General features: G+C 38.3%; 1 protein-coding gene across 9 annotated transcripts in view; it reads left to right on the top strand.

Moving 5' to 3' along the window:
* Positions 1 to 22,856, top strand: part of CALD1 (caldesmon 1) — a 184,072-nt gene that overhangs the window by 59,223 nt on the left and 101,993 nt on the right. For 8 of the 9 annotated variants that reach the window (XM_065742578.1, XM_065742575.1, XM_065742586.1 and 5 more), the window contains exon 2: positions 10,634 to 10,727. The exons of the other annotated variant lie outside the window; for it this stretch is intronic. The gene's annotated coding sequence lies outside the window, so the exon portion shown is untranslated. The remainder of the gene's footprint in view (positions 1 to 10,633; positions 10,728 to 22,856) is intronic. 9 annotated transcript variants of the gene reach the window in all.

The following is a 22,856-nucleotide window of genomic DNA, read 5'->3' as shown; positions in this document are numbered from 1 at the left end:
GACAGTAAAATGAGCCTCAGAGAACTTTTGGTTTCTGAGCTGTTGCAGATCTTAAAGAAAAGCAAAAATATTGTAGGAAGGAGAGCAGAATCCTCTTTGGTAGTCAGAATAAAGATATTTCTATTTTGGTAGTCAAATATTCATCCTGTTGGGAAAAGGAAGAGTTTAACTGGGAAGCTCTTCCCTCACATCTCTGCTTTAATGTAGACTCGAGCTGCAAGTGACCATCTGAAAGCCAAAACTCTCCCTACAATCATGGTTAATTCAACTAAATTCTACTCTTACATGGAAATCAGTGTAAAACTCGAGCCTGAAACACAGCGTGTTTAGGTTCTACCAGTGTAAATCTTTCATTTTTTTTTCTCCCTTTCTCTTGTATTCTGTTGCTGAATCCAATTTTGTGTTGCTGTAGAATAGAACTAATTTGCACGGAATTAGTTTCAACTCTACTTCAATGCCTAATTACCCAGAAAAAATCATTCTCTTGTGCACAGTACTGGTCACTGAACTGTTGAATTATTTATATTTGGTTGTAACAAGGAGTAACTTTTGAGTTCCAAAGCCTTTTATATGTTTGGTTTTTTTATATATGGTCTGTGTAACGATGACTTGAACTCTCACTGATTGCAGCAGCATTTCTTTCTGAGTTGGTGTCCTTGAGACAAACCAAATATATTGCTTATCCTAATGTGGTTTTCTTTCTGTTTCCAAAAAACATCCAAAGCATAAAGAAAACTCTTTTGCAACCCAGTATCTTCTTTCTCCTTTTCTCCTTTTCTTACTGTTAGATTGCAAATAATATGCATTATGCTATTTGGTTATTTAACCTCACATTTTGTGAAGGATCCCATATTTTGTCTACAGTTAATGGAAGATTCAAATACTTGGGGCATCTGGATGTGAGTTGGCAGATAGTGAGCACAGCTTCATAAAAAGTTATTTCTTTTATTTTTTGCAAATTCAGAATCTTTCTAGAAATGCAATGGAATGCATAAAAACCTCATGAGGTGGAAAAGCAGAGACTCTTCGAGAGCCTTATCATTTTGTTTCTTTGAACATTGAAGATGTTTTCATTCAGATCTCTTTTGAGAGCGTCTCAGAACTGAATAGAAAATGAAGTATTATATTCCCCTTGTCAGTTGAGTTTTTTAAAATGTGAATGAGTGACTCCAACTAGATGCAAGCAAGTCCTACTCCAGAGCAGTACTTAGTCTGGTGATTTGCTATGCATGATGACACTTATCTGAGCTGCAGGAGGTAGATAACAATTGTTCTTTATTCACCCCCTTTCCTCTTATCTCACCAGCCAGCTGAATGACTAGCCATTATAATGTTGCTTCTTCGATACATCAAGAACCTTGGTTCACCTGAATCACAGAATGGCTGAGGGTTGAAGGGACCATTGATCCATCTGGTCCAACTCCTACTCAAGCAGGGATGCCCAGAGCAGAAGGTCTCCAAGGAGGAAACTCCACAGCCTCTCTGAGCAAATTGTGCCAGTGCTTCAGACCCGAGCAAATTGCATAAAAATGGGACTAACTCCCGTTCAGGCCTGAATACATTGTGTTATTATTTGATCAAAGTCAAACTGAACTTGGAAGGGTTAGTGCTGAAACCTTCATTAGAAGTGCTGCCCAAAGATGGCCTTTATCAGTTATACACATGCTGTATTTGTGCAGTTGTGAGTGCTTGTATTGCTAGCAATGTCAGCACCGAAGATGAAACAATTAACCAAGAGTTAAAAATGATACTCACTGGTTATCAAGAAAGCAATAATGTGAGAGAATGAGAATGCCTTAAAATTAGATAGCCCTGTGTGTTGCTGCACACTGACCTAAATTTTACAACTGTTCTTTTTTTTTTTTTTTTTTTTTTTTTTTTCCTGCAGAATCTATAAATACTTTGGGAGAGAAAAGAGAGGGAGAGAGGGAAGGAGGGGAATGAGAATGAAATAAAACAACATTCCTTTTTTTTTTAATTATTTTTTTTCTTTTTAAAATGGAATGCTAACCAATCCCTTGGCAACAAAGCCCATGTTTATTTTTAATTAAAAAATAACATAGCTGGGTTGACTTCAGTTTTCCCAGCTGCTATTCTTCCATCACAACAGCTCTCTGGCCTGTTTTCCCTTGCTGACTTCTTTCATCATTTGCACTTAGCTTGTATGTGTTACATGGATTTTATGTAGTATTTCCTACCATTGAAAATAAAGCTAGCAGTCTAAACAAGTAGCTGGAGCTCACTTATCTAGATTCTCATCTACAGTACCTGAGCATGCCCTTCCTTTTGGAAAAGTAACAGGTGTGACCAGGATAACGACTTTTTTTTTTTTTTTTAATGTGCACATTCCATGCTGTTTTATATGGCTGCCAAGTGAGGAAAGATTTAAACTGCATACTGAATTTATGAGTTGTAGGTCATTAAAATAAATGACTTGGGTTTGGCAAATTTCAGCTATCACTGAGCACACAGGTAGTGTCTGAAGACTGATGAGCAGCCTTGGTGGTTTTTGTTTAGGTGAGTGATTGTGAACTACCAGTTTTTGTGTTTAAGCATTAGCTGAAAGTAGGCATGCTTACCAGGCCTCATCCAACAACTTAATCTCTTCCTCCTGTCTGGCACAACAGGAAGAACTCAGGATGACGATCTATTTCTCAGCATGTCATGACAGAGCTGATAACTTGCATAGTGAAGGTGCTGTCTCTCTGTAAAAATCAATCCAATTTTCTTGACTGAGACTTATGTGGACATTTAGAGGTTTCTAAGTATTTAGGAGTGTCTAGTGTTTTCTTTAGGTTAAGCTAATTAAAGCTGAGATGGTAATACTGTAGCATTAAAGGTTCACACAAGAGTGTCAGCAGCAAAGGGAGCTGACAGCATCAAAGCTGCGGCCATTCCCAAACAGAAATCTAGTTGCTGGAAAAAAAGCAGGGTTTGTTGGGTCACTGGAACCAAACCATGGAAGAAGATTTAACTACATGTATTGATTGCCAACGATGTTGCTACCAGGGCTGTCTTTACAATGCATAATTTACATTCTTTCCATATATTATATAGCCATTTTAAAGTTATTTGTACTCGTTATTCAAGAATAAGTGTCAGCATTCTGATGTACTGTATTTTCCTTCTGTGAGCTCTGCTCATCTTGCCTTAGTTAGAATCCAGAAAGGCAAGGATGAATGTCAGTAATCCTAATCTGAAGAAATATTGCTACCCATACATTTTTAAGGTCCCAAGAGGAGAGAGATTGGAGATTTCTGGAAAAGGCAGCATTTGCTAATTTCTAGTTTATTGTTTAGGCATGTAACGCTTTTCCCCTTCTAAAAGATAGTTTACATTGGGCTAGTATTTAAAGACCTGATAGTAATCAAATAAAATGCAATGCTTGTGGTCAGTTGAATGCATTGTCCCAACTTCTTTATCATAGATCAGAGTAGTAATTAAATTATGTGTTTTGGGCTGACTCTTATTAGGAGAACACTAGATTGTCTTAGGACAAAGGTGGTGTGAACTGGAAAAATGAAAGTAAAAGGTATCCAATTCAAACCCAAAATAAATCCTGAGGCACAGAAAGTGGAACCATGTGTTCCCCTCCACAAAGTTTGGGAATATTCATTCTTTGAATTTCATTTTGGCTCATTATAGAAATGTTCCCCAAAGACTAACCTAGAAAACTTGAATCAATCCTCTGCTCTCCAGGGAGACCTTCCTCCAGGGACTCCATTATCCCATCTCCAGTGAAAAACCCATGCGAAGGGAAGCCACAGAAAGTGGTTCACATGAACTCTCCCTGCTGAGGGAATGCCTTCATTTGCACAAAGCTCTTTTCTAAACTGCTTTATTTTTATGGGAGCTATGAACTCCAGGATCCCCAAATAGTAACTTTTAGTGCTGGCACTAATCCTGTCAATCAGAATTCTTCTCAGAAATGCCACTAATTAGAATTCTCTGAAAAGGACACAACTTGCAGAATGTTCCCTGTAACTCCCTCTCTCCTGGTGCCCATCCCAGCAGTATGTTCACATTTGATAACTTAAAAAGACATAAAAGTGGAGAAAATTGGAGCTTTCACAAGAGACAATATTTTTGTTATTACAGATATTTTTTAGCTTACACTTCTGCTGCTCTCTACTTTTTTTGAGCAAATTCCTATGTTTGTAATGTTGAATGACGCTAGCAGCTGTTAAAATATCCTTTAAATCAGTCAGTTTCCATTTGCTGTCTTTTGGAATATAATTTTCTGAGTTATTACGCAGTGATTTTTTATGAATTATAAATATTTGGATCAGAGCTCTAAGCTTGCTGTAAACCTTTTCTAAATGGGACAATGAATCCCACTCTTGTTGCAGTTGTTATGGCTGTTGATAGCAGACACTTCAAAAGCTTTGCAGCAGTCAGCTGAGTGTACATCTCAGGAGATGTAGATTTGTGAGGAATTTGAGACTTCTTATTATCAGGAAATGTTTTCCTTTGACAGCGTGTTATGTAGCAGACATGCCTGTGTGAATTGCCTGTGATGTATGGGAGTTCATGTTCAGTCTCTAGATGATCAAAAATGAACATGGGAGGCACTGATTTTTCAACTTAAAAATGCTTGTCTTTCCAGACCATGCTGAAATGTCTGAATCAGTTTTTCCTTTCTGCACGTGTTGCTGCTATGTTTGTGGGGCAGGCTTACATGAGGAGAAGTATTCTGGAACAGATTTGATCTGTTCCTGCTGCTCTTGATGTCTGTGTGACAGTAGACCCCGTGTGGAACAAGCAAAGAGCACAACCCTCTGTTTCTGTGCACAGTTAAGTGCTGAACGACACAGGAAGAGATGAGGACTCTGGTTTTCTGCTCACGTGGATGTCACTGCTGTGTGGTTAGCAAATGGTTTCTGCTTAGTAGCATGCACATAGCCAAAGAAGGAAGCAAGTGCTATATTTGTGTGGCAGAGGATGATATTCCAGCCCACATCTGCTCAGATGTACACATACTTTGCTTATTTGTTAGCTTCTACTTTCAGGAATAACTATGCAAAGAACTTGAAGTTTACTTCCACGAGTTATGAGCTATATCTAGTTCTGCCCTTTGGTCATGTTTAACCTCAGTTCTCTTGTCTTTCCAGTCGCTCATGCCAGGCTATGCAGAACAAAAGTTTGTGTATCCATATATATCATTATATTTAAAAGTTGCTCTCTTACATGAAGGGAGTAGTATTGTGTGTGGAACTGTGATAGTTCAGAGACTTAGGATGTTCTACTGCTGAGATCAATGTAAGGAAAACTGGAATTTTAAGATGGTTGACAAAAAATATGCTATTTCCTGAAACCTTGTAGGTCAGATGAGTTGCTGTTGAAAGGATATTAGCAGCTTGGCTGAGGGGAAGAGATTAATCTTTCTCCTTCACAGACTCTCTCACCTAATGTATGCGGCTGTCTGGCATTGTTTAAAACAAAAACAATCACGATTATAAGCTCTGATTCAAACTGTAATTGAGAACATTCATTGAGCAGCTTACCACATGGGAAGCAGTGTGCTCAGGTTCCCTCAGAGCCCTCTCCTGGTGAATGATTTTGTGTAGTGCTGTGTCCATAATGTTGGGAGTGGATTGAAAGTGTTCAATATGTTCAACTGGAGAGAGTGAGTGGATGTTAGATAAGGAGTTCGTTCCTCCCTGCTCTTCAGATATCTGATACATTCTCCACTTGGGCTGGAAGAGGCACTGCTGTCAGCATGATTTTCCTCTTCTCTGACATCTAGATCCTGAACACAACTGGACAACCAGGACCATCAGCCCTGTATGTTACATAGCCTGTGTTGTTCATAGTCTAGAAACCAGAACTTATATTTTCAACCAGAAAATATAAGAGAGTGGGAAACTTTTTTCCATATGAGCCTGTACTTATTGATACTTTTCTTCATCACCAAAATCTTCTTTACATGAGGATGCAGAAAGATTAAGTAATAGACTGAGGGCTTCATAACTTTTAAAAACTAAGTGATACATACATGAAGCTACATATTTAGAAGATGAGAACAGTTCACTGAAAATCTGTCTCAGTGATCATGTTTTTTAGCTGAGGTTAAGGTAGCATTTGAACTCTAAGCTTCTTTAATAATGTGTTAATGTAATAATGTTATATTAAGTTCTCCAAGAATATTATTAGATCACAAATTTATAATGTGTAGTTTTGTCCCTCCTGTACTTGGATTATAAACTCTTTGGGAGAACTACCTTTTTGTCCTGTTGTCTGTACAGTCCCCAGGGATCTGGGGCTTGGCAATACTACTGCCGTCACGGTTCCAACACTGACCGAGAAACTGAGAACTGAGAACTTCAGGGTAGCTGCTGAAGTAGGGATCAGATACAGCAAAATGCCTGCATTCAGGAGGACGTGCAAGCGTCTACTTAGCCTGAAGACAATGAGCCTTAAGAATGACTTTAGAACTAAACTCTCACTTAAGTGTATTGCTGCAAGAGATTTACTAGGTGTTTTTATTTACTTTGCTGATGTTGTGTACTGATAAGTTGCTCAGAAGTGGTTAAATGAGCCATTGTCATGAGAAAACACACCTCCTCATTTTAGCTTTTCCTGGAACACAAATTCCTCAGGCACCTGTTTGCATAGCAATGGATGTGTATGAGGTTTCTCTTGCCCTTCTTTTGTTGACAATGCTTATTTGCCGAATACTCTAATGAAAATCCACCTCTGTGCACTAGTGTATAGTTCTCTTGGAGATGTCTTCACAAGTAAACAAACTATCTGTCAATCCTGAAATAAAAACCAAAAGGAGAACAGGAAATCTGGAAGGAATGGATAAGCAAAGAAATACCTCATCTGTCCAATTTATTTAAGCATGATTTGCACAAGAGCCAATGCTGAAATATATGGACAAAAATTTCTGCTGTAACTGGAATGAGATTCAGATTTAACAGCTGCTCTCTGCTTTTTTTTTTTTTTTTTTTTTTGGAGAGGGATGATGGCAAAAAAGATGAAACTAGATTATTCTCAGTGGTGCCCAGTGACAGGCCATGGTGAATGGGACACAAAAAGAAGAAAATTACGTTTAAACATAATACATATTGGTGTGTGTGTGTGTGTGTGTGTGTGTGTATATATATAACTTTAAATGGTAAAGACCCAAAGAAATTGCGCAGAGGCTGTGGAGCCTCCATCCCCTGAGATACTCAAAACCCAACTGGCCATGATCCCAGTCAAGCTGCTCTGAACAAGGAGTTGGACTAAGTGATCTCCAGAGATGTCTTGCAACCTAAACTGATGAAATACTCTTTTTAAAGACCTAAGGGATCCTTTTATCTAATTGATTACTAACACATACCCCATTTGACTGGGTTACCTCCTTTGTCTGAAGAAATGTTGGAGTCCACTCTCTATAATGGTTATTTTTATGGTGCTCCAACTCTCTCCTTACTGATGTTATTTCGCTTTCCTGAATGATTAAATATGTAATTGGGACTGAAACCCAGATGTGCTATTTCCAAAACAGCTTCTTAACTATGTTGCCATTGGGTAATTTGGGATTGCTCCATTATATGTGGTGCAATGAGGAACGCTTCCTATTTGTGTACCACACCTAACTGTGCATTGGGTGAGTGAAACTTTAGCTGGGAAGTGGCATAGCTGAGCCTAAGTGTCACTGCAGAGGTTTAATTGCATGTGTAAAGTGAACTATATCTTCACATAGCACATAATTATGTTGTGGGACACTCTGCAATGGGGTTTTGCTGAATGTTTGCAGCTACTGGAAATAATAATGGAAAAAAGCTGCATGGAGATCAGCAAATACACACATTCCACCTTTGACTCAAACATTCTGGAAGTTGCCAGTTATAAGATGGAGGAATTTTTGTGGGAATCATTATTCTGTGTTTTCCCTGTTCTTATGCTATACCCTAAAGATTTGATACAGGCCACTGTCATAGACAGGACACTGAGCTGATTGGGCCTCTACTGTGTTACAGCTTCTCTTCTATTCTTAACACCAGTGCTGACAGGAAAGGACTGGGATGTACACTGAAGTGCTAAAGTGCTCTGTAGGAAGACGTAGGCTAAAATCCAACCAGGTAGAGATCTGGTTCAAACCCTGTTGTAGCCCTAGCCATTGAGCTATTGGAGAAAATTGAGCCCCTGAAGAATATAGTTTTGGTAATTGAGCTCTGTAACTTCGTTTCCATTCAAAGCTACCTGGTGAAATGGAACTGACTTCATCAGTAGAGTAGGGAGGAATGAGCATGAGGATGTAACATAGTGTTTATTGTTGGGGAAATTTGGAAGATTGAAAAATTAATATGAAGAAAAAAAATGTCATTTTTTACCACAGAAAATTGCAGTCCAAAATGTGTCCAAACCATAGTAATGTCTCTTGGATTGGAGAGCTTAATGAAGTCTGTTTTTTTGACCTCAACCTGAATTTCATTCATGCTTAAAATCTATGGAAATTAATTAATTGATTAAATGTTCTTAGGCCTTCCTAGTCAGCTCACAATGGAACTAGCAGGTAGCAGAAGTTCTTTTGGATAAGAAATAGTGAACAAACATATTTCAGATATTTTATTGATAATAAAAATTATGTTGAGCATAATTCAGAAAAATGGTGCTCTAGGACAGAGCAAGTTAAAGAAAAACAGCAGAAGAGGTCTTTGTGATTATAAGAAAAATTGTACATGAGCTGTCTCCATATATTTTGTTTATCTTGTTTATTTTTAATATTGAAGAATTTAGAAGAAAGCAAAAAGCCTGTTATAACCAGGGCCCCATGTGATGTATACCTTCACAACATTCAGATCATGTCTGATATCTTGCTATGAATAAGGTGATCCATACTAAAATGGGCAAAAGTCAACTTTTCCAGTTGGTGAAGAAGTTCAAGTGAATTCAGTGACTTGGAAGGGTTTTAAGCTATACGTAAGTTAGAACCCTGTAAGCTGATATAACTCACACATTCCCTTGCTTATAAGCAGGATTAACCAGCGAAATGATGATGATTTGAAGCTCTTGGTTGTTATTCTCAGACCTTGAGGGTTTGACATGTCCTTCTAGCATGCTATGTTCTGCTGTGAGATACCTGTGTAGTAACTGTAAGCATCAAAAGGGGATTCAGGTCTCTTTTGAATCTGATGTTGAAGGTTTTAATGAAATGAATCAAAATCTTGCTTTTCATCAACATTTTTAGTGATATAAATCACAGATAGGTGCCTATAAAACTTAAGAGATCAGACTGTAAAATAATTTTTAAGAATTGTTGAATGGCTGTTTACATCAAGAGTCCCACAGAGTCTGTGGGTTTCCTGTAAATAACCAGAAATTAATCCAATCCCATGCCGTGATCGTAAATAAATGAAGAAAGACTTTGGTGATTTTAATCATATATTTACTCTATTGGTACCAGGATGTTCTATATGAAGGCCCTTGGATCTAAAGAGAATGAAGCACACAGGGTTCTCTGAAGAGAGCTTACAGTTTTTACTGCGGTGTGTTCATGTATGCCAAAATGGTAGATGAATGCAGAGGAAGTCTACAGAAAAACAATTACTCTGTTTCAATGAAGCCTGATCTTACTGTATTTCCTGGTGTCCGTTAAGTATTTCTACTAGATCATTCACAAATTATTGTACTGCCTTCGTGTAAGAATGGCAGTGCATTTTTTCTGCTCTCTGAGGTGATTTTTACAGACTTACTGTCACACTGACTGAGAGCAAAGCTCTGTCAAGAGCAGCATCTCTCTCTTACTGAGACACTGAGATAGTTGCAGTAAAGTAAACAAAAGCAGGTGAGCATGGAATAGCTCTTCCTTTTATATGGTCTCCAAGAGTATGGTAATCTTTATTATGAGACTTTCTAATGTAGAGGTCACATCCAGACTACCATATTGCATTGGTGTTGGAACAGTCCTTCGTGACTTTTTAATTCCTACTTGAACATTAATTCTTATGATCACTTTCCCCAGCTCTTTCTGTTGATTTTGGATTTTATTATGGTGAATCATTTTGTACCACTGTTCATCTGCTTTTGCAGAGTGCTTTTATGAAGATGTTGAACAGCACAGTATAGATCATAGAACTGCAGAATCATTAAAGTTGGAAAAGACCTCTAAGATCATCTAGTCCAAATATCCACCTATCACCAGTATTGCCAGCTAAACCATGTCCCAAAGTACAATCTGTCCTTTCCTTAAACACTTCCATGAATGGTGACTGCCACTTCCTCAGGCAGCTGTTCCAGTGCCTAAGTAGGTCCACTGGAAAGCTTTCTCTGTTGTGGCAGTTCACCACTAGTGCAATTGCTTTGATTTCTCTCTTATTTATCACAAAAGATTATTTTGCTTAGCCTGTAACAGCTTCACTTCTTCAAGAGCTTTTAGTGACTTTGGGTGCTGTTGGGAACTCAGTCTGCTTTGTCAATTTGTAGGTTATGGAGCTGTTGACTCTGCATTTTATCTGTCTTGCAAATTTATTTCCATTTTATTCTATTTTCTTCTACTATTTTTATTTTATTCTCTCTCTATATATATAAAAAAAGAGGATGGGGGGTTTGAGTTTTTACTGAGGAAGACTTTACCAAAGGTGTATTTTTTTCATATCTGCAATATGCTTAAATGACATTTTTTACTTTCATTTCTTTACAGTGATCACATCTAGTTTCTTGAGTCGGAGTTTTGAATTCATCAGCATCTGATTCATTACTGAAAGGTCCAGAATATTTCCTCTGATTGGTTTCCTGTGAGTATGATTAAAGTATTTACCTCAGACTTCCCTGCCAGTTGAAATTCAATAGTATTTCAGTACTTTTTAAAAAATATTATTTTAAAACTTTATATTTTTTTCCTTGTGTACTTACCTGCTACTTCAGGGGCTAATCCAAAACCAGTCTGTAGGTCTGCAGTCAGGTCTTTGTTTAGCGCTGCTGTCACCATAGTCCATCTTCAAAGTAGATGGTACAGGATTTTATTTTGAATTTTATCTTCAAATCAGAATCTTTTATTTTTATTAAAATTACTTTGTAGGCATATGGCTGTTCTTCTAGTAGCTATTTTTTCACTGGAAAATTCAGCAGGTTTTCTGCTTGCTATGAGAGTCTTAGATTCTATTTAAATTAAATTCTTTTTGGAGCAAGTATGGGTTTTGTGGCATCCTGTGATTCCAGGTAACCATGTTTTCTGACTATTTCCAATATGTGCATCTTAGCTCTATTTTTTTTTAATTCATTGTGTGTTTATGATGTGCATAAACTTCATTCCCTTGAATATATAGAAATTCTAGACTGAAGGCATACAGATGACTGGCTCCAAGTTTAAGTAATGCCTGTGACAGTGCTCCCTGGTGGGGTCACAGATATTGCTCTAGGGTCAAGGCAAATCCCATACGTACCACCACCTTTGTTAATTCAGAATACAGCAAGCTTTTAATTCTCTCTGCTGGGTGTCCATGCTCTCTGCGTGTCTGTTCCGTTGTACCTCTGCTCTGTTCCTCCTTTTCTTTTTTTTTGGCAAGAGCAGTGAGAAGGAGAGAAACATGGCTGAAGACTGAAGACTTACTGCATTTGCTTTCATCTCCAGTAGCCTCCCTTGATCAGGAATGCTGAGTCTGGGCCCCTTTTAGTTGTTTTTGTTCTTTTCCTTGGGGAAGCAGATTTAACTTTGCATATGCTTCTGAGAAAGTTTGTGCAAGTGCTGAATGGACTGATAATTGTTGCAGGCTGTTCTCTGCCCTGATTGCTGTTTTGGAGTTCTACATTGCTTTTGAGCCTTGTGGGGGTATTTAAGACTGAAGCCAGACATGAGCTGAGCTTTACAGTTTGTGAAAAGTTTTGATATTTCAAGTTGAGAAATTCTAATTCAGTACTAGATTAAATGTTCTAAAATTTCCCATGAAACACTTCTTCCAGTGAGATCACTGAACTTATGTTCCCATGTCCCAAGGGACAGACTCTTTAGCAGGGTCTGTGGTAACAGAACAAGGAGAAATGGCTGTGATCTTAGAGTAGGACATAAGGGAAAAGTCTTTTACAGTGAGGGCAGTGAGACACTGGAACAGGTTGCCCAGAGATGTGGTTGATGTCCAGTCCCTGTACACTTTCAAGGTGAGGCTGAATTAAGCTCTGAGCGACCACATTTGGTTGTACATGTCCCTATTAATTGCAGGGGAGTTGGACTAGATGACCTTTAAAGGTCCCTTCCAACTCTAAGGATTCTATGATTCTATTCTATGTGCTTCCTTGGGTGGTGCATTCATAAGGTATCTAAATTCCTTAAAAATCTGATCCAAGGAGAGAAGAGCCATGGTTTCCATCCTCCACAGTTTTTCTGTTGGCTCAGCAGTTGGAGCTGTGTTTGTGGACACATCTGAGCGTGAAGACTGTGGTACTGAAACAAGGAATTCAGTTGTTCAAAACTGAATCTTGTTCTTCAGTGTATTTCTGACCTGGTGTCTTACTTTGATGCTTAAGTTGCATCTGAAAATATACAGTTCTTGAGCGATCAGTTCATCTGCTGTAAGTGGAGGATGCAAGAGGAGCCTCATCTGTCAATGCTAAAATCCTACAGCACTTGCTCTGAACTTGTCAAAGTGTTTGAAGAATTCTGTCAAGAATAAAAAGCAAAACCTGACAGCAACTTCCACACTTAACCTTCTCTTCCAAATTGCAAATCTGGCCAAATGGAAGGACGATCTTTAGGGGACATGGAAAGTACCCCAAAATATACCAGTAATTGCCTTTTGAAAAATCATGGAAGGAGATGGAGTGGACTGTTATAATCATTAAGAGAGACAAAAACAAGTATTTTCTCAATAAAGTGCCAGAAACAGGGCATATCTCTGTATGTAGGTATGAAATACATTAGTATAGTTCAATATGCATGTGGTAGATCTGTAACTCTCTTAATTATTGCATACAGGCAAATCTGACTTTGGAAGACAAACAGACATGCTTCTTTAAATTTCTTTGAAAAAGAAGTGATGCCATGTACAGTTAAGGTTCAAACACACTGACTATTGATAGCTGGTTTTTATCTTTTTCGTCTTCCTTGGAAATGTACATTTTGTTAAGACATTTGCCATTAGGAAAAGGTTATGTAAGAAAAGTTGTTATCTAGCCTTCCTCTTGAATATTCAGGACTGAAAGCATTTCTGTATAGTTTCAAAAGATTTTTTTTTTTCTGAGGCTTTGTTGTGGTGAGTAACGCCAAGTTGAGTGTGGGGTCTTCTTTCTCTTATCCATTCTCTCTGCTGATTGGAAATGGATATGTTGCATCAAAACTGGCCTGAGTTTTCCCATAGGCGTGAGAACTTCAGGGAACCTCCATGCACAGCTGGGGAATTGCTTGGTTTAATACCAGGGAATCAAGCCTGGGGACTAATAGTGTCTTTCTTCCTGCTGCACAGACCCATGAAAATATGATGGCTGCCCTTCAGTGTCTGCTGAGCCCAATTTGTGGGTGTCATTTTCTACAAGTCTTATCACTTGGAAGAAGTTTGTAGCTAAGACGCAGCTGAAACAAAACCAGAGCATAATTCTGACATAGAAAGGGTGAATCAAAACAAGTAAACCTGCTGTGACTCATCCAGAATTTTGGATGAAAAACATTTTTTATTTTCCAGGAATTACACCACCTAAGAATTGTAGAACTGACACACTGAGTAGCAGGAAAGAAATCTGCTTCTAATAAACTGTGCCTTGCCAGACAGAGGTTTAAGAACAGAAGATAAAAACAAACTGAACAAGCTCAATGATCATACGTAGGGGCAAATTCACTGCTGTGCTCAGAGTGCAGGGAGTGGAGTTGATTATCTGCATCTTCCCAGTAGGTAGGGAGCAGATACAGCATGCTGGAGAGGATGTGGCAGGAGCATGCTGTGCTTTGGCTCTGTTAGCTGGCAAGGAGTCTATCAGAAACCTGTGCCAAGCTCAGCTTAGGCACAGCAGAAGCTGTATCTTACTGTCTTCTGTGCAATATTAACCTTCTAAGGCAGGAAATGCATGCACTGAGGGAAAGATAGGCTGGGAGCTGGGATTCCTCACCCTTCAATGACAACTGCCCTTTCTCAGCTCAGTCACAATAAGATCTCCTGCCACTTTAATACTTCATTACAGATCCTGCTGCTTTGAAACTCCCACGGATGTTCTTTGCTGCAAGTACTTAGATGGGTCCCCTACATAAAATTTAAGTCAGATACCTGGAGCCAATTGTTTGGAACCCAGATAATCCCACTACTGAACAGTGTTAGGAAACAGGAAGTATTTCTCTCTTCTGAGGATGTTGTGAGATTTTTTCTTGTATATATTTTGATGGTGTTTTCGGATCACAGGAGGAAAGAGTCTTGGTCCAGTAATTCTAGACCACTGGGAAGCAGAAAGTATCTGAAGCCTCAAGAGAGTATCTTGTCAAAAGAAAACGTTATAGTTTCAGGTGCTGTGGAGGGTAGCCTCGGGAGTGCCCCAGCGCTGTTAGATGTTTATCTGAACTGAGCTTGAACTCCCCCTGTCTGGAAGCTCCCCGATGTCTATTTTCCAAGAAGAGTCTGATCTTTGCAGCTCTTTCTCACACGAGCACTCTGGGTTTGGAGCTGTTAAGGGTCTGAATCTCCATTTCATGGGAGTCCCTTTACACAGCTCAGGCATTCTGCTTCAGGGTTCTGAAAATCAGAGTGGATGACATTTAATAGCTTAAATGAGAAACAGGTCCCTTTAAAAGAAAAAAAAAAAAAAAAAAAGAAAAAAAAGAAAGTAAAATTGGCCTTTCCTGAATTGTTGAGTGCTGACCTTGAAAAAGCCCTTAAAGTGTCTGCAGGCAGACTGAAATATTTTTAGGAGAACAGATATCCCAAATGCAAGAGATTACCTGAGGCAAGGTGTTTTTTTTAAGAGATGTTTTCCCCATTTTTTTCCACTTCACTTGGTACCCACATGTCTGTCTAAAGCTCTGTCATTTGTCACAGACCTGCAGAGCCGCTGGTGTAATTTTCTCACTGTTCTTCAGGGATTTTGACTTACCAATTTAATTTAAAACTTTTTTTTTTTTTTTTTTTTTTGTACACACTCATTATGTAAGACATTACAGAGTCCATTTATAGTTTGAGAATTATGTTTTATTTATTTATTTTTTTAAATGAGGGGTACTGTTTAAATAATGTTTTGAGAAAGGAGAAGGCGAGAGAAGCTGTCATCCATCAACTGGTATTAAGTCTAACTTTGAAAGTTTGATACAAACTGAATCTGACTGTTAGCACAGACATGATACAAATTAGCTGTGACTTTATGATACCAGCTGTTTCTCTGTCAGGGTAAAAGGGCACATAACTAGAACAGCATCTTTTGTTGAAAGCGGTGTTTCCCTTTGTTAAACGTGGGAGCCTCAGGCAAAAAATTGTAGTCCTTAGTTATGTGACATGTGCAGTCTGCAACATGTTCGTGGAGCTCGGGGGGCTCTTTGCTGATGTTTTTCAAAGGCAGGGTTATCATAAGCATTCTATTTTTGCTAGCTTTATCACCGAGAGACAAATCTCTGTCAAGTTCTTTCCTTGTGTAAAAATGGAAAATAATCTAAGTGCTGTTTTCTTTCCAAGCACAAAGAAAACATCAAATGGGAAAACTCAAGAAAAGTCTGAAAAAAAAAGGACAAATCTCCGAGTCATATTTAGTTTCATTAATTATTTTCTATTCTTTGATTCCCACCAGTTATTTCTAACTTACCATTATTTTCAGGATGTTTTTTCATTTCAAACAAAGCCTACATACAGAATTTTTTAACAAGCTAACAAGCAACAGCTGATTATTTGATAGCACAGACACATCTTTGGTCTTAACTTGTTTCTGGTGCTTAGTGGCTGCATGAAGCCTTCCTAGCATATCCAGAACCCAAGCAGGGCAGATGCTGAGAGCCTAGAGGATAGGAACGTGGTGCTGGAAGCCTAGAGGGACTGGAATGCAGAGCTGGGGAGCTGTGTGTGGAAGTAGCCTGGGCTTCCCTTGTTCCCAGCACACACAAAGCCCATTCATAAACCAAAACAGCTCTGAGCAAAGGCATTTGTGTGATTTCACATCACCGTACATCTGGGTCCCTGCTGCGTATCTCTGTATGACCTTACATTATCCTCTGAATACTTCAGGCAACATAAAAATTGGCTGTAGTGTAGTAACTAAGCTGAAATTCAGTGATTTATTAAGCAGCTGAATTAATCTTACTCCTGCCACTTGACTAAGAGCCAGTGAATCATTGGTAAGAGTTCAAAATGTAGTATTACAGATAGCAGACATGCTCCGTTTGAACCAATATGGGTAATATCAAGAAGGGAGGCATGATATCAGTATTCGGATGTCTAACTAGGAGTGCTAAGAGGAAAAACATTTAGTCTAGAATTAATAGGAGAAACAAAATGTGGCAGAATATCTTACAGACTTCCTTATTCTGATGGTTACCAAATTGGTGTTAAACTGAAAAAGTGAAAAGATACACCTTACAGAATTAATTCTTTTATATGGGACCATACAGTAACTTCAGTCCTATGAGGAATGTGACAGAAATTGATCATTCTGAATTTTAAGTGTTTCTCCTCAAAGAAAAGATGCCACTGCTGAGGTGAAAATGGAAAACTTCTCTATTGAGCATATTTTGAGGTGAATGTTAGAATGATTTGATAGTATTTTGGCAGTGGCAGAAATTGTCACACAAGTTCTTCATGAGCAGAGAAGCCACTGTATAACTCCTATGTTAGATGGAAGAGGACAAATGCAAAATGCTACTGAAGTAGCAGTGAAAATACAATATGTAGACATAAAATTATAGCAGGCATATGAATGAAAAAGTAGAGTTAAGGGTGCTGCAAAATATTTTTACCCATAAACTTGAATGCATTTCAAAAGGAAAGCTTAGGATGTAATGGCTGGTGTATTTTTCATGCACCACTGGTGATAAAGTGAAGCACAAAATTGAAAATTCCAAGTGCTAGTAAACAGGTCTTAGCCATCTCTGTTGCAGACATGCACTTTTACTATATAGCATATGTTTTTGATATTGCATGAAGTATTTCTTTAAAATATGCTTTATCGAGATAGTTTACGCTACTAGAGAACATCTTGCTTTCATGAATGTGTAGAGTGGTATGTCAGCAAAGGTCCATCCATGGCATTCAAACAAAAAACCCAACCATGAGAAGTTCTACATTCTGAATTGATTTTTTTGATGAGCTGAGTGTGGAAGTGCAATGCTGGTTATGGAAATAACCAAAATAAAAATGGTCCGGAGATGCTGAAGAACATGTTTATTGCTAATGTGCTGTAAAAATTCATAGGAAAAAATATCACATGGAAAACTTAAACCAGTAGCATTGTAGCAAGCAAATGATGTGCTATCTAGTGTCTAATAGCTGCAGAAGCCTTCATCACTGTTGAATTTTATATCTATGATGTCAGAGCCATCGTAGCACCTTTTACAATATCATATCCAGAACATACTAGGTGCAGTAAGGTTCAACTCCCAGGATTTAAATTAACATTTTACTCTCTGGAAATAATTTGTAATGAACTTGACTTTTCTATCATTTTTTACTCTGATCTGTTGAGTTCTATTGTTCTGCATTTTAATGTTGCCATATTTCACTACAAGATGGTCACATTCAGTAGTGAATGATGGTGACTCCTTTGAGTATTTGTGAGAGAGAAGACTGTATACTGTCCTTGACTGTGCCACCTGCCTCATGTCCTCTGAGGGAAATTTCATGAATTCAAGGATGACTGGGACTGCAAGAGATGACTTTTCATTCATATGGCAGGTATAAGAGTATTCTTCATGTATAGTTTATGATAAGAAAAGTACCACTAAGTGCCCACTGTTCTGCAGAAGCTTATCATGCAAAATGACTCATATTGTGTTCCATGTTGTTAGTGCTCTGGGTAGCTCACTACTACCTTCAGTTTTGTCTTACCTTGATTAACTCAGAAGGGTCAGAAACTTTATTTTTCATGGTTGTTTAGTACCACACTCTGTGATTTGTCTCTTTGGAAGCCTCTGCATGTGAGAAAGGTAAACTTGATCCTTCAAAATGCGTAAATGCTAAGGACTTGATTTTTCCACATGCACTGGTGCATTAAACATTAGGTTAATCCTTATATAGCCATGTTCTTAATACAAGTCCTTTTCTTCCTCCCCACCCCGCTCCCCCACTTTTCCTTTTCCTTTCCCTTTCCTTTCTTCTTCCACAAAAAACAAATCAAAGTCTTCACCTTCTAATTTAAATAGATAAATAATTAAAATTACACTAAAAAGGTCCCCCAACCAATAAAACCAAGAAAAAAACCTCAAAACCCTCACACACACACAAAAAAAAGTTGCATATCTCAAAGTATTCGGGCTCCTTATTAAAAGAGAGCTCACACTGGTGGAAGAAACTGTGCTTATGCGTCATTATATATAATGATGCGGGACAGAGTATGGAAGCAGGCTCAGGAACCTACCATATCTAACCTTGTGTCTGCTCTAAGGCCTTGCTTGAGGAAACCAGCATCTCTTCAGTGATCTAATTTTCAAACAATATGAATCATACAGCAACTGTGCTAGCTCTGGTTAGAATATATTGTTCATATATTTGCTCTTCATGCAGTGAGAATACAGAACTGGAGGTCATTTCAGTTACAGCTACTTTGGGGGATTTTTTTAAAAACATTCCTTCTAACAAATGTGGTTTAAATGGGTTTGTTTGTATGGTGTGGAATTGGAAAGGCCCAAACTAACCAGGATTTGCACAAAGTGGCCTTCTTCCAAATTAATCTAAAATATTTTAATCCCTCTGGAGTTTCTTTATCCTTCGCATCTGTGCTGTAGTGGAGACACATTTTTAACATTTCTTTGAGGAAAATTACCTTTCTTTTCCTCCAACTGTATTCAGCAAGGTCAATGGAACACTGTTATATGCTATTTAAACATCTGAGATTCATCATATCTCTGCACACCAGAAAGAATCATTATAAAAGGTCTAATGAATCCTGACTGCTAGCCAAGCAAGGAAGTCCCCTTAAGGATACTGTGTATTAGCAACAAAAAATACATATAAAATACAGTTTTTATACTTAATACAATTTAGAATTGAGCTGCCTTCAGACAATGGGACAAGGAATATTTGTGACCCCTGAAACACTTTCAGTATATCAAACTGAGCCAAATTCTGAAGTCATTATATGGGCCAGGATTGTTGCTGGGTATTGAGGGGACTGCTCACCCTGTGGGACCAGTAGAGCCTGAGCAGGAGTCAGAAGCTCCTCACATGTGGAGAGGGAGATGTTTGGAGTCACCAGCAACTCCAAACCTGACCATCTCATTCTCTGGCTGTATACCTGCACTTGGTTTTAAGGCCTTTTGTTTTCTAGTTCAGTAGCAAGTTTACGGGTCTGAACTCCTTTCAATACCCAGGGGTGGAAATTCTTAGAGAACTATATGTGGTGTATTTTTGTTTGTTTGTTTGTTTTGTTTTTGTTTTAATCACAATTTATTAAAAAGTATTTTCCAGGCATTTCAAAAGCCAGTGCCTTTCTTTCAGCTGCCAGTAGTTCCAGTCTTTCTGAAATGCCTGTAGTAAACAGATACAACTCTGATCTTTTGAAGGTTTTCTCTGAAATGCTCTTGTAGGGGGTGTTTTTAGCTGAAGTATTATGTAACATACCGTGCAGATTATACTAGGACACGTTTAATACCACAGTTTACTGTAGACTCATTCTTCCCATGAATACTGCTGGGTCATGAAGTTCAGATGGTTCCAACAAAGTTCAAATAAGCATTTGAACCTCTGAAGGAAAAATGATATGTGGAAGGCCTCAGTTCTGTGAATTCACAGGGTTTTACTACAGATTTATTCTCGGTACTGAGGCCCTGTGGGGTCTGCAGAGAAACTGGATCTTCTCTGCCATCCAGTTTGAGGCACATGCTGGCTTTGTCCTTAACCTGATTGTGCTCTGCTTTTCTCAACTGTAAAACAGAGGTAATAATGCAGGGTTTGGGCTGTAAGGGAGGCACACCTGGATAATGATGGTATGAATAAATTCATACATTCAGATCAGTCACCTCAGGCTGTCCCTGCTTTTGAATGAAGAACCATTCCTACCCCAAACACACTTTCCCCATCTTTTCATATAGTTTGAGATATTTTGGGACCACTGCAAGCTATATAGTAATGGAATAAATTCCAAGTGCAGCAGGAGACCACATTGGAGGAAAAACTCTCCAAGTGCCAAGGGCATTTCTTTTACTTTTCTTACTGGGACTGGAAAATATTCCCTAAATAATACATCTGGATGTAGAGGAACAGAGGGAAAAGATGAAAAACAATCCTTTAAATTCAGTAGGAGCCTACTTTAATGGCTTGTTTAATCTGCCAGCTGGCACAACGTTGACTTCTTGCTACACATACTTTAAGGAGACCTATGTAGTTTTTGGAACAAAGTTCATATTAAGTTGGAGAAACTTAAATATTTAATAAATTGGCAGGACTGCTTTTTGGTACTTAATAGAAATCAAGAAACTGCTTAGCCATCTCCAGAGATATTTGTCTCCCTTTTTAAAATGCAAATGCTGTAGTAAAAACATAAAGCAGGAACATAGAGTAAGTTCAGATCTGTCTCTCTTTGAAATAAGTGTACATCCTTCAGACATTGTGGTCATATGTATTCCCTATAGAACACTTTGCTTTGGGCAGTTTTCCTAATGTCCTTCGTCACACCATTTGGTTTGAAAGAAATACATCATGAGTTTGTGCAAAGGAGTCTTGGACAGAAGAACTGGTGTCATCTTTGTGTGGATTTTCATTTTCAGTGTCTTGCAAGTGATTACATTTAACAGCTTTATTGTGCATGTATTTTATGGGCCCATAAACGCTCATGCGTTTTTTTAACCTTGCTTTGTGTGAAGGTATATGGGTGCAAACATGAAGTACAGCTACATCACTATTATTTGTACTCTCTGTTCCTAAAAACTTGGAGTACATAAAGAACCAAGTCTTGGGTTTTCAATTGCTTTCAGCATTGGGAAACCAAGTTAAAAATGAATTATCTGCAGTCCAGACTGTGTTTTATGTTTAGCAGATCTTTTAGTAACATCCAAAGTGACACTTCTCAGTATTTACAAGTTATGAAGGTTTGATTTGGTCCAGGTCAGCTCTGAGAAGTCTGGCTAATTTACTCATGTTATTTATAAATTTTTAAATTTAGATCTATGTTTTAATTTCCTTGTTCACCCTAAAGGTTCAAGTTATTTTTAGGATTTTTATGAAGAGTATGAATTGTAAAAATCCTGTAAGTTTTCAAAGGTGATGATATGAGGTTTAGATTGATCCTTTTCTGTGTTCCTTTCCCAGGAATACACTTTTTTTGTTGTTATTCTTTTTTTCTCTTTTCCTTATCTTCTGACTTCCTAGTGCTTCTTCCTCATCTTGAGTAGGGTGTCCTTACAGAGACTGTGTCTAGCTGTCCTCTACCCCTGCTGTGCCAGCCGATCTCATGAGTAGTGAGGCATCCACTGTTAGGAGGCCTTCATGCACATGTGCCAGTCACGAGTGCAGTTGTGTTTCTATTTGCATCATTTTGAAGATGCTGTAAAATTTGAAGGTAGAGGTGAATCTTTTTCTAGCAAGCCTATAACTAAAGATGAGGTTACTGAGCTGTGAAGAATAATGGGCTTAGTAAACACAGGCTGCATTCCTGCTTGTAGAACATTTCTGCCTAACTGGAAGTTGTCTTCACTTTCACCCTTATTTTTTTTAGCTTTGGCTAACATTTTGTACACAAACTATCTGACTTTGTTTCTTGGCAGTGAAAAAGGTGCTTTCCATGCCTTCAGCGCTCAGAACTGAGATTGTCACTGGGCATGTGTGCTCTGACTCTCATTCTTTGCTGGATGGGCCTAATACTGCATTGAGAGAGGCTGGAGAAGCCCCATGGTGTTTTGAATTCCTGTGACAGACATCTTAAGGAAAGGTAGCAGATCATGCACAATATAGAGATGTTTTTATTTTTATTTTTTGAAGGCAAATTAAACATTTTCCTTTCTGGACCACACATTGTCTGAAACACTGTTTCTAAAAAAGAATTAAACAACTGTAAAATGTATTGGCTTGACATGGGGCTCAGGCATAACTTTCCTTCATCACATTCCTACAAAATAAGTGTATATGGCTGTCTGCTCCCAGCATTAAGTGTACAGAGTACTGTCAGCTCACACCTGTCTTGTTTAATTGACTTGGAGCCAGGTTCTATTGAAAGTTTTGCTGATGTTATTTCCCTAAGAAGCAATGCACAGTTGCATAAAACATTAGTGATGTGTCAATGTGCTGCTGTCACCGTACATTCTGTCAACAACCATCTGTGCATGAATATCTAGATAGCAGTCAGGCTATTGTCAGGATTGTTTAGCAAGTCTGCACAAGTCTTACAAGGAGAACTGGAAATATTGTAATTATGTTGTGTTGGATTTTATGCTGGTTTATGCACAGCATGTGGGTGTCATCTTGCCCATCAGTTTTCTGTTGTACAGAAGTCTCACTGCTGTTGGCTCTCCTGGCTTGGTGATGGTATTATGTCATTATTCCCTGGCTTTCAGCTAAACTTAGCATAACGATACAAATTTCATACACGGGAAATGGTTTGATGCACTTCTATTTCGTGCAACCCTGTTTGACTTGTCCTGTCAAAATACTTTGCATTTTTTGCTGCCCTGCTTTACCTGTTTAAAGCTGGTGCTGACATCATGCTTCAGCTCTTAACTGAAATGACACAGAATTGCTGCTCATTAGAGATAAATTACTGTAGTCACTTAGCTGGAACAATTCGTGTTTCATTCGTTAAGATGACTTTGAAAGTGTGAGCTGGAA

The sequence above is a fragment of the Cyrtonyx montezumae genome, unplaced genomic scaffold (genome assembly GCF_038088225.1).
Source record: "Cyrtonyx montezumae isolate F1298 unplaced genomic scaffold, pur_monq_1.0 scaffold_3, whole genome shotgun sequence".
NCBI classification, from domain to species: domain Eukaryota; kingdom Metazoa; phylum Chordata; class Aves; order Galliformes; family Odontophoridae; genus Cyrtonyx; species Cyrtonyx montezumae.
Note: the sequence above shows the minus strand (reverse complement) of the source record. Positions and strands in the feature narration are given on the sequence as shown.